The following is a 9,903-nucleotide window of genomic DNA, read 5'->3' as shown; positions in this document are numbered from 1 at the left end:
ACAAGCAATGTGAGTTTTATGCTTCTGATTTGACTGAAGGGTAGAGTGTTAAAGGTCCAAGAGAAGATGACATGGCAGAATACAACCATTAGATGCCAAACCTACTAGTTAACAAGGAGAATCCTCCTCAAGTACGCGAGAACACCAACCTATATGGTGGTGAAGAGAACATACCTTGATGATGATGCACTTGTGTCATGGCTTGTATGTACGTGTAATACAATTGGAAAGCTTTTCGAAGAAGTAGAATGCAAAAAACCATGGATGGTGTATGGAAGGCAATCATGCATTAATGCTGCAGTTGAAGAGCAAAGATCAGCCAACAGAACCAACTTACTTGATGTTCTGGAAAATCTGAAAGGTTTGCTATTAAAAAAGTTGTTATGGTCGTTTCAAGGTGGTGATGCTTGAAAGACAACCCTTTTCTTGGAGATCCATGATGAGTGTAGTACAAATTGGTATCTGTTTGTCAGGAACTCGAGTTGGCCAAGAAATAAGTGAATGTCTATATTTAAAATTCTAGATTTGCAGTTTACATTTTTTTTTTGTTTAGGGGTAGTAGTAGTTTTCTTATAAACTCATCAGCTGCAACATTTCATGCATGCCACATCATTTTCATATTTTCATTTGTTTAGGCACATGTCAATTGGGAGCAAATTCGCATGAGACTGGCAAAATCAACGTGCTCTAAATCAGCCGCTAGTAATAATTTCTATATCTCGACTGACTTATATGTCTAGATCTATTTATTTTTGTTCTTTGATAAAGTCTTTCAATAGATTTGGTTAGGATTTGACTTGACTCATTCGCAGAAAGGAACGGGACAAAATTGGGGATTGGAGTGGTCAAGAAAGTTTTAGAACGGAACCGAGAGCCTCAAAGAAGATTGAGACCACTCAAAAGCACATAATCTGAGTCCAAAAAAATGTGATAAATTTAAACTGGAACAACTTTCGGTGGGAAAACAGTTGTCTCCCGCCATCCACTCAAAAGCACTCCGACGTCGCTTCGCGCCATCCACTCGCCGTTGCCTCCCGCCAAAACTCCAGCCCCCGATCCCAACCCGGAACCGGAAAAAAGTTTAAAACGCCTCCCCAATACGAGAGATCCTCCTCCGGCGCCGAACGCCGAACCATACGCGCCCTCCCCCTCGCGATGGACGAGGCCACCCCATCCAAGAAGCCCAGGACGACCGCAGCAGAGGGTTCCGGCGCCGGGTCGCTGTGCAAGGTGAAGAGGTCGGTCGTCGCTGTCACCTCGTAGACCAGCTCGGGCCTCGGGACGCCGGAAAAGATGAAGAAGAAGCTTGTCGCGGCGGCGGATCTGTTGACACCGGAGAAGATGGAGCCGCGGCCCTTTCCGCGGAGCGGGGGCAGCGGCGGCAGGGCGCCGGAGGCACGGCGGGGCGGCGGGCGGCGCTCGAGTTGCAGCAGCGGGCGGGCTGGGGCCCCGCGGTGGTTGACGCGCTCGAGTCTGTTGAGAGGGAGCTCGGCGTGGGAGCTGGTGCCGGCCGCAACTCCGTCAAGCGCAGGCCCGAGGTCAAGCTGCCGGAGAGGTAACTGTCACATATCTGCAGGAAACATGTTGATACCCTGTTAATGTCCAGAAAATTCAGTCCAGCTTTCAATTTGCTGACTTATACTCTGGATGCGAAGTTTGACATCTTTTCTTTAGATTAAGATCAATATGAGTCTAGTAAAAGTTTAAAACCAACATCGAGCTGAGAATTATCAATTCTGTAATGCCCTTTACCACGCCTGGTCTGGAACTAGGATTTCTCCAAGGATGCCAACATGTTCTCTGATTAACTTTCGACCTAGTTCTGTTTATTGTTTGTGCCCCCAAACTGAATCCTTTTCCTAAGTTCGGATAATCATCGTTTCAGTAAAACCAACAACAGTATGTACATATTGTTTCTGTGATGCAAGTGACATTAGATTCGTCCCCTGGATGCAAAATTCACCCTGATAATTTCCAGTATCTTTTTTTCTGCACTACTGTTAATTTCTAAAAATTACGTCCTTCGTCAGCTATGAGATGCTCTGCAAGTTCTTCAACTGCTTCGAGACCTCCACCCGGCTCCTCCGCATGAAGGGATCCATGGGAACATTCCCCAACATCTGCACTAGCATTCAGAAAAGGCTGAGAGGTAGTGGCCTATTTTGACACAATAATCAGATAATTGCTGCTGTGTTTGATTTCCATGATCCACTCTCTACTTCTCATAATTCTGTCTGCAGGAGGTTTACCTATGGCCATTTCGCGCAGCTCAAGTACATAATGCCCTAGGCAATTGTCATCAATAAGATCCTTTTGGGCGACCAGAAGACTTGCTGTATGAAGCCTGATCTTCAGGTGAACCTATTGGTCGATTCAATTGAGGAGAGTTCGATGCACAAGGGGGAAACCGGGTACTCGGCCTTGAGAAGGATGTTCAAGCAGAGACTTGTGGATTTTTTTAGAAAACATCCTGAGGTATGACCATCTTGTATCTGTCACGCTTTCAACATAGTATGAAATAAGGTTTCCCCCCGCTTTATATTATAAAGCCCGAACACCGATCACAAGGTAATTGCCGGGGCGAATGGCACATCAAGCCCAAAAGGAAGAAGAAGAAGACCAAAATGCCAACAACGACAGCTCGACAAGCACAAATGGTCCACCACCATTGCGCCCTCCATCTACGTCCCACCACTCGCCATGGCACCGGACCACTGCGTACCAAAACAACACCTCCAAGGAGAAATGCGACGCCAACGACGTTGCTGTCCGGACAAGTCCTAGGGTTTTCCCTGGCACATAGAAGGGGAGCGGGGGATGGGTAGCATCGACGCCCTTCAGGAAGGAATGGTGGCACCCATCGGCGTCACCGTGTCGGAGCCGAAAAAGAACCGGCAGAGATTTCTCCTGCACCCACATGCCCCGGCACCCACTAGAACGGAGCCAACCCACCATCTTGCCACCCGCAAGCACGCGCCACCACGATCTAGGACCCATCCACACCGTTTTGCTGCGAACACCACCATGAGGTCAAGAGAGCAGAGGCAAGATGCTCCTAGATGGCACGGACGGAAGGACCGAAGCCGAATGGGAGGGAACCGTCTCCACCGATGTCGCGCCGTAGGCCTCTGCCTCTAGAACCGATGCGGATTGTCGACCAGACGCCGCAGCCCACGCAAACCAGGCCACCCGGGCCTGGCCGGGCCGATAATGGGACCGCAAAGCTCTGACCACCGCGCTGCTGCACGCCGGCAGCCGAGCCGCCACTAGCCCTACACACCACCACCACCTCCTGAGAGCCACGCCGACGCCACGCAAGCCGCCCACCCAGATGGGGACCGAAGTGCCAGATCTGGGCCAGGCGGGCGCCACGCTGCCCCGCCGCCGCCTAGAGCTCGCCCCCGCCCGCGTAAGGAGCCCCTACCACCGCGCAGGACCGTCGCTGCCCGAGTGCACCGCCCGGAGCCGCTCCGTCCCGCGCCGGAGAAACCCTGGATGGGGAAGGGCCAGGGGGCCGCCGCCACCAACGTCGCCCTGGCCAGGCCCGCGGCAGGCGCCGGCGACGGCGGCAGGGAGGTGGAGGAGAGAGGGGAAGTGCTCGCGGGGAAGGGAGGGAGACGTGGCCGGTCTCCCGCGGGGGCGACGCGGTCGCGATCGGGGTCGGGGGAGTTTCAACATAGTTACTTGTGTAAGTTTATTGTCATATGAGTACCGTTCAGTAACTGTATGACTTATAGTTCTAGTCAAGTAAATGTACTAGTTGGTGTATACATAATTGGTATTAAGTAACTACTCATGGTGTTTTTAATATATTATTCAGGGAGACTTTTTTTAGAAAAGGAGGATGTACCCTCGGCCTCTGCATCTGGACGATGCATGCAACCATATTATTAATTATTCACTAGCACATATGCCCGTGTGTTGCAACGGGGAAAATTAATGTTTTGCACAAGCATAATGTCCCACAACATCGGATTCATTATGAAGAACATGTTGCAACGCAACATCGTCCTTCTACAAAATGAACATAAAAAAATACGTCGCAATTTAGTCGTGTTCATATTTTCTTTGCGGGGCGTAATGTCCCACTAATTTTATTTAAATACAATCCTTTTTTGATGACATTTAAGTATGATCCTTTCATTAATTACCATGAAGTCCTCACCCGTTTTAGTCGGGAATCAAATCCTTCCTTTTCTAATTTAGTAGCCCCAACACATTAAGGCGTATAGATCTTTTCTTTTAATTATCCTACCTTTTCACCTTAAATCCTTCATGTAGAATTTATTAAGACCACAATCTTTCTAATAGTTATTTCACCAATTTACCCATAATTATTTCTTTAATTAGCCACATTTGTTTAAGTATTATATTTAAGCCCACAATCCTTCCTTTATTAGCTCATTCGCTTAATTAGCTCTCCCTAAACATGAGCCTTGGACCTCACCCTTCACCATCTACAGGAACGAAGGGCGATTTGTGCGAACCCCGGGCTCTCCACCGCGCAGTTGCCGAATCGGCGGTTCCCTCGCGCTCCGCCGGACGCTCCTATGGCGGCGGGAGGACAGGGGAGGCCCGATTTGCAGCGTGTACATAGTGTAGGAGTGCCTAGGGAGCCAGCCGGTGGCGTCGTGGAGGCGGCAGTGCGACTGGATCGGCTTTTTGCAGGTGTTGGTCTCCCCTTCGACGGCGAAGTTCCGATGGAGCTCCGCGGTTGACCAGCTCCTTTCTTCGTGCTCGCTGCTTGATGGAGAGGCCGTGCATGGTTCCCCCGTGCCGAAGATCGAGGGATGGCGATTCCGGCAGTTGAAGATCTGGAGAAGGAAGGCGATGTTGAGCGATGCGACGACGACGACGGCCATGGGTGTAGGTCCTCAGGGACCGTTGATCGGAGACTTCCCGTTTTGCCCGGGGCTGCTTCGATCCAAGGCGTCAGCGAGCAGCGGCGAACGGCGCGTCACCGGCTCGTCCACGGCGCCGGCGTAGTCGGGTTGCAGAGGGGCTTGGTTGTAATTTCCTTTTCTGTGTCGACCTTTCAGTAATTTGACCGTTTTAATATCAACTCCTTTTCTCGCAAAAAAAAAATAAATAAACATGATGACTGCCACTCGTATATTTAGAGTGAGTTGGGATTAGTAAATATGAAAGGTGCATAAGTCTTTGGTTGTTACATCTAAGAGATAGACAGAAGGTCTTGTGTTCAATTCCCACAATGTTGATTTATTTTGACTCAATTATTTTTCGCGGTCTTTCTATGAAAGCCCATAAAAGGCCCATCAACATACAATTAACTGACCCAAATCGCTTAACGTGTGTAAACCAAACGTAAAGTACTAAACCAAACCAAGAATACCTATTCCGTTTAATAGTAGGTATAGATATAGATATAGATAGATAGATATAAATATAGATAAAAACCACAGAAGGTGATACATCTAAGCCTGAAGCCACCATCTTGACAACACCGTTGCTACTCCTATCCCCTTGATGAAGGCATGCCGAATGTCCGAGCCTAATACCAAACAGACATCGCACGAAAGCCTAACATCTAAAGCCGGGTGCCCCGTCCAAGTCACTACCTGGATTGGGTCCCACACCGATCTGGCGCACTCTGAGTGAGCACCGCACGCTTCAAGGGCCGTCACCTCCATCATCCCTCGGTCCATCCTCAGAGCGGAACTGATGCACCGACCTTGCCATCCCTCTCAGCCATCAACGCCACCATGATGCCAGACAGCTTCCTCCTCCTGCAAGAGTCCATCTCCGCGCATCAGATGCCGAATCTCCACAGCGCCACGCTGCCAAGATCCGCCACCATCGATGTGTCAGATGAAGCACTGCTCCAACAAAGACGTCGTCCTCTGGTCCCTTGAGCCCGTGTGCATCTCCAAGAATGACGCCCTCAAGGAGGAAACAACACCAGAGAGCCGCCGTCATCCGATCTACTGATCTAGGGTTTCCCCGGAGGTAGCAGAGAGTGGCCTTGAACTTCTCCTCGGCGATGCCTTCAGGAAGGAAATGACGCGGACAACGTCGCCATCGTCGGCCTTGGCAATAGCCAATAGCAGGTTTTCACTCAGATCTGATCGAAGACCGCCATCCCTCGTGCACGGGTCGCCGCCATCCTTGCCGGGATCTGGATGATCCAGGCCGCTGCTGCCAGATCTCAGCAAGGAGAAGTCCCCCCACCGAGACCCGCCGGCCGAGCAGGGGAGGCCGAGACCGCGCCCGCAGGACCAGATCCACGATGGATCCGTGCCCGCGCCGCCGCCCCGAAGCCAACCCCTCGCGCAGCCGCCACGGCCTGGCCACCCCCTCACACCGCCGTCTGGCCGCCGCGCCACATGATGGGCCCTCGCCACATTAGCCAAGACTCCGCCGCGCCACCGCATCTCGCGCTACAGCCGCACGCCGGGAGGAGAAGAAGGGCCCCGCCGCCGCCGACGCGCACCGGGCGCGGGGTGGGGGCTAGGGTTCCCCCGCTACCGCCCACGAGAGCGACGCGAGGGACGCGAGCAACGCCTTTTTAGAATTTATCCTTTTTCAGGGAGATGGCATCCCGGAGCATGAGCTGCTGTATCCATTTACTCAGACGAATTCAAGTGTGGCTCAGATCACACCAAGAGTTGTTACTGAAGCCGAATCTGCTATGCCATCACCAAGTCTGGCTCAACAGCACTCTGCTAGGATGTCACACATGTCACAGACCTTCAAGAGAAGGTTCTCACAGAGATCTTCAACCTGCCCGTCAACTGCCAGCGCAACCAGTCTACCGCCAAAGGCCAAGTCTACTGCTCCATCTCCATTGAGCAGCAAGTCAGTGCTCAGTTCTACTTCTAGTGGCATAGATCATGAGTCCCAAGTGCAAGAGAAAGGTGCCAATGATGTTGCACTCAGGTTTGGTGTCACAGAAGGGACTCCTTCCAAGTTTGTCTCTACGCCACACCAAACTTGAGACCCCAAAGAGGCCAATCTCTGCTACTGTGTGCGACACGCCACCTCCACACCTACAAAGGATGCAAGCATTATGGAAGCACAGAACCCAAGCACAAGCATATCTGCAGGCGATGGTGATGATGAGTTGCTCAGTTTCCTGCCAAAGTCCCTATTGCAATCGGTAAGTTCATGCTCATACTGATCATTTATCTACTAAGTTTTGTTGTATGAACAAAGGATAGCACTTGTGTTACTTACAGGTATAGGAGAAGGAGCAGAGGGCTTTGGAGGAATTGGAAACAGGCATTGCTGACCAGGTTCAACGGCAGAAGATTACATCATGCCTGCCAAGCACCTTTGACATCATCTTCCTTATCTACCAGTCGAGGCAGCGGTATGTACTGACAAAGCATGAGCTCATCCGCACGATCATCGAAAGCAACCCGAAGATTGTGGACAAGGGTAAGCGTGAGCTGTGCTTTCTATGTTTGTCGCTTCAGCTTGTTCTCTGTGATGTGAATCCTGATGTTGAAACTACTAAATCTGCAGGTGAAGTTGAAGAGCAACTGAAACAACTGCTAGAGTTTGTTCCAGAGTGGATTTGTGAGAAGACTGCTAGCAACGGAGATGTCCTTTGCTGGTAAATATTTCTCATCAGATGCATACATACATGTTCTAATTCGTGCTAAGAAACTCAGATGCATACATTGTCATGAAAATCACGGAAGCTATATATCCCATCATTCCCAGACATCCTCATGTGTGTTAATGTTCCTTTTCAGCGTTGATACAACACTAAGCCAGGCAGAGGTCCGACAAAGGTTGTAAGGCGTTGGGTAGGGTGGAGCACAAGGTAATTTCACCCTCTTTAGAAATATAGCAGATGTTTTTCTTTTTGTTTCGAGGGGATAGAAATGCTGCAGTATATCAGTGCAAGCTTGTCCCTAGATGCTTGACGATATGTAGTTGTCCACGTTGATGTTCAAGTTCAGGCACTGCCCAGTTTTAAGTTGAGTCATTAACCCATTTGTGTTCAAGTTCAAAGTTGGGACACAATGAATGGCATGTATAGCTGAACTATTCTAACAACTGATGATGCTATCTATTTCTTCTGATTCTGTGTCAATTCTCAGGGTGGACGCCACGAGCAGGCTTTTTGGCCCGCTCGTGGCCTGCTGAGGACCGGACCGATCGGTCCTGGCCCGCTGAATAAAGTGGCCGGTCCGGTTACCAAATATCAGCCCGAAAAAACTTCGGTCCGGTCCGGTTTTGGCTCGGTCCCACACGGTTAACCGAAGCAGTGCAGCACACGATTCAGCGACGCGCGCATTCAGCGGTTATTCATTCCTTTTATTCCGTGCGATCCACACATCTCGGAGATCATGACCGATTCCTACCTCTACGCCTCCCCACGATCCTATTAACGCGTGCCACCGATCAGAGGCAGGCCAGAACATGTACGAGTCAATCTACTACAAATGAACGTGGACATATACGTGACATGCACTACTTATTCGTAACATGCACATTGTAAAAAAGGTAGATATGGCACATGCAACAAACCTGCAACGTGGAATCCTATCGAGGCAAGAGAATTAACGTGACACAAAATAGGAAAAAGATGAGGAAACAAGTTTTTTTCTTTGGAACCAGGAGGCAACAAGAGCCACGCCAGGAACAGACCCGTGCCTATGGACTTCATCCTCTCGGGGGTCTTCGAACGCCTCGCCGACGCCCACCACCAAGAACTGGGGCACCAGCCAGAACGCGCTGAGCCTGATGGTGACGCCGCCGCCGGCACCGCTCGAGGTGTCCATGCGCTTCTTCTCGACTAGCCTGGAGACGGCCATGCCGAGCGTAGCGAGGGCGAGGCCCGCGGCTATTTTCCCTCTCCTTCTCCTTCCCGTGCCGCCTAGACTCCTGCGGACGTGCGCCGCCGCTCGCCATCACCATGCACCGCCGCTCGCCGTCGCCATATGCCTGCATGGGCGGTCCTCTCGGTCCGGCCTGAGCTTCACCACCATCGGTCCGGTGCCTGAAAAAAGGACCGCGGCGCTGGTCGGTCCGGTCCGGTTCGGTCCGCCGGCGGCCGGTCCAAACGGCGGCTCGGTCAGGGACCGGACCGGCCCGGACCGTGTCCACCCTGAGTCAATTCCACCCACTGTCTTTGGGTGAACTGGTGTGTGTTACCTTGAAACTCTCAAAAACTTGATCCCTCTCCCCTGGAGTACTTTAACAAACAAGAATCAAGTAATTGACTACTCTCTCCGCCTCGAATTACTTGTCACAGAAATGGATGTATCAAAAACTAAAAATATGTCTAGATACATCCATTTCTGCGACAACTAATTCCGGATGAAGGGAGTAATAGTTAATTGAACATTTTGTGAATAATTTTTGAGCCAATCAAAAACCAAGTGATGGTATATATGCGACAATTAATTTCAGATAACCCATTGAGCCAAATGGCGCAAAAACCTGATTCAGACTACAAGAGCTATTTGCAAATAAAGGCATGGCATTATATGTACTGCCTGTCATTTGTTGATTCATATAGGGGAAAACGGAAATAAAAATTAAATCACCACTATTAGTCATATACTTTGTAGTCAGATGGTCCAAATAGTTTACATTTACAAATTATAGTACAGTGTGATGTGGATTCCATAGGAGTTTTTTTTTCTGGGAGCAGAGGACGGCGGTGATCTATTTGATTGGTCATACGTTTTCTTATCCGAGGGCGAAGAGTTTCGCTAGTTAGTCTAACAATCAAATAATAGCATGCAAATATATGCTTTGGACGGTGCTTTTGTCGGGAGTTTTAATTCTGATTTGTCAATCAGTCTCAATTGAACGGTCAAACGAACTTGGATGGGCAAACATGGTGGTGGTTGGAGGAATCAGGTTGATTGTATCCAATCAGTCTCAATTGGACGGGCAAACAAACTTGGCAAGCACACCCTCCCA

At 50.2% G+C, this 9,903-nt stretch overlaps 1 pseudogene; it reads left to right on the top strand.

The window, feature by feature from the left end:
* The first annotated feature begins 264 nt into the window (after nt 1–264).
* Nucleotides 265–8,115, top strand: LOC119299998 (annotated as a pseudogene).
* The last annotated feature ends 1,788 nt before the right edge of the window (nt 8,116–9,903 follow it).

This window comes from Triticum dicoccoides, chromosome 5A, assembly GCF_002162155.2.
Source record: "Triticum dicoccoides isolate Atlit2015 ecotype Zavitan chromosome 5A, WEW_v2.0, whole genome shotgun sequence".
Lineage (NCBI taxonomy): Eukaryota > Viridiplantae > Streptophyta > Magnoliopsida > Poales > Poaceae > Triticum > Triticum dicoccoides.
Note: the sequence above shows the minus strand (reverse complement) of the source record. Positions and strands in the feature narration are given on the sequence as shown.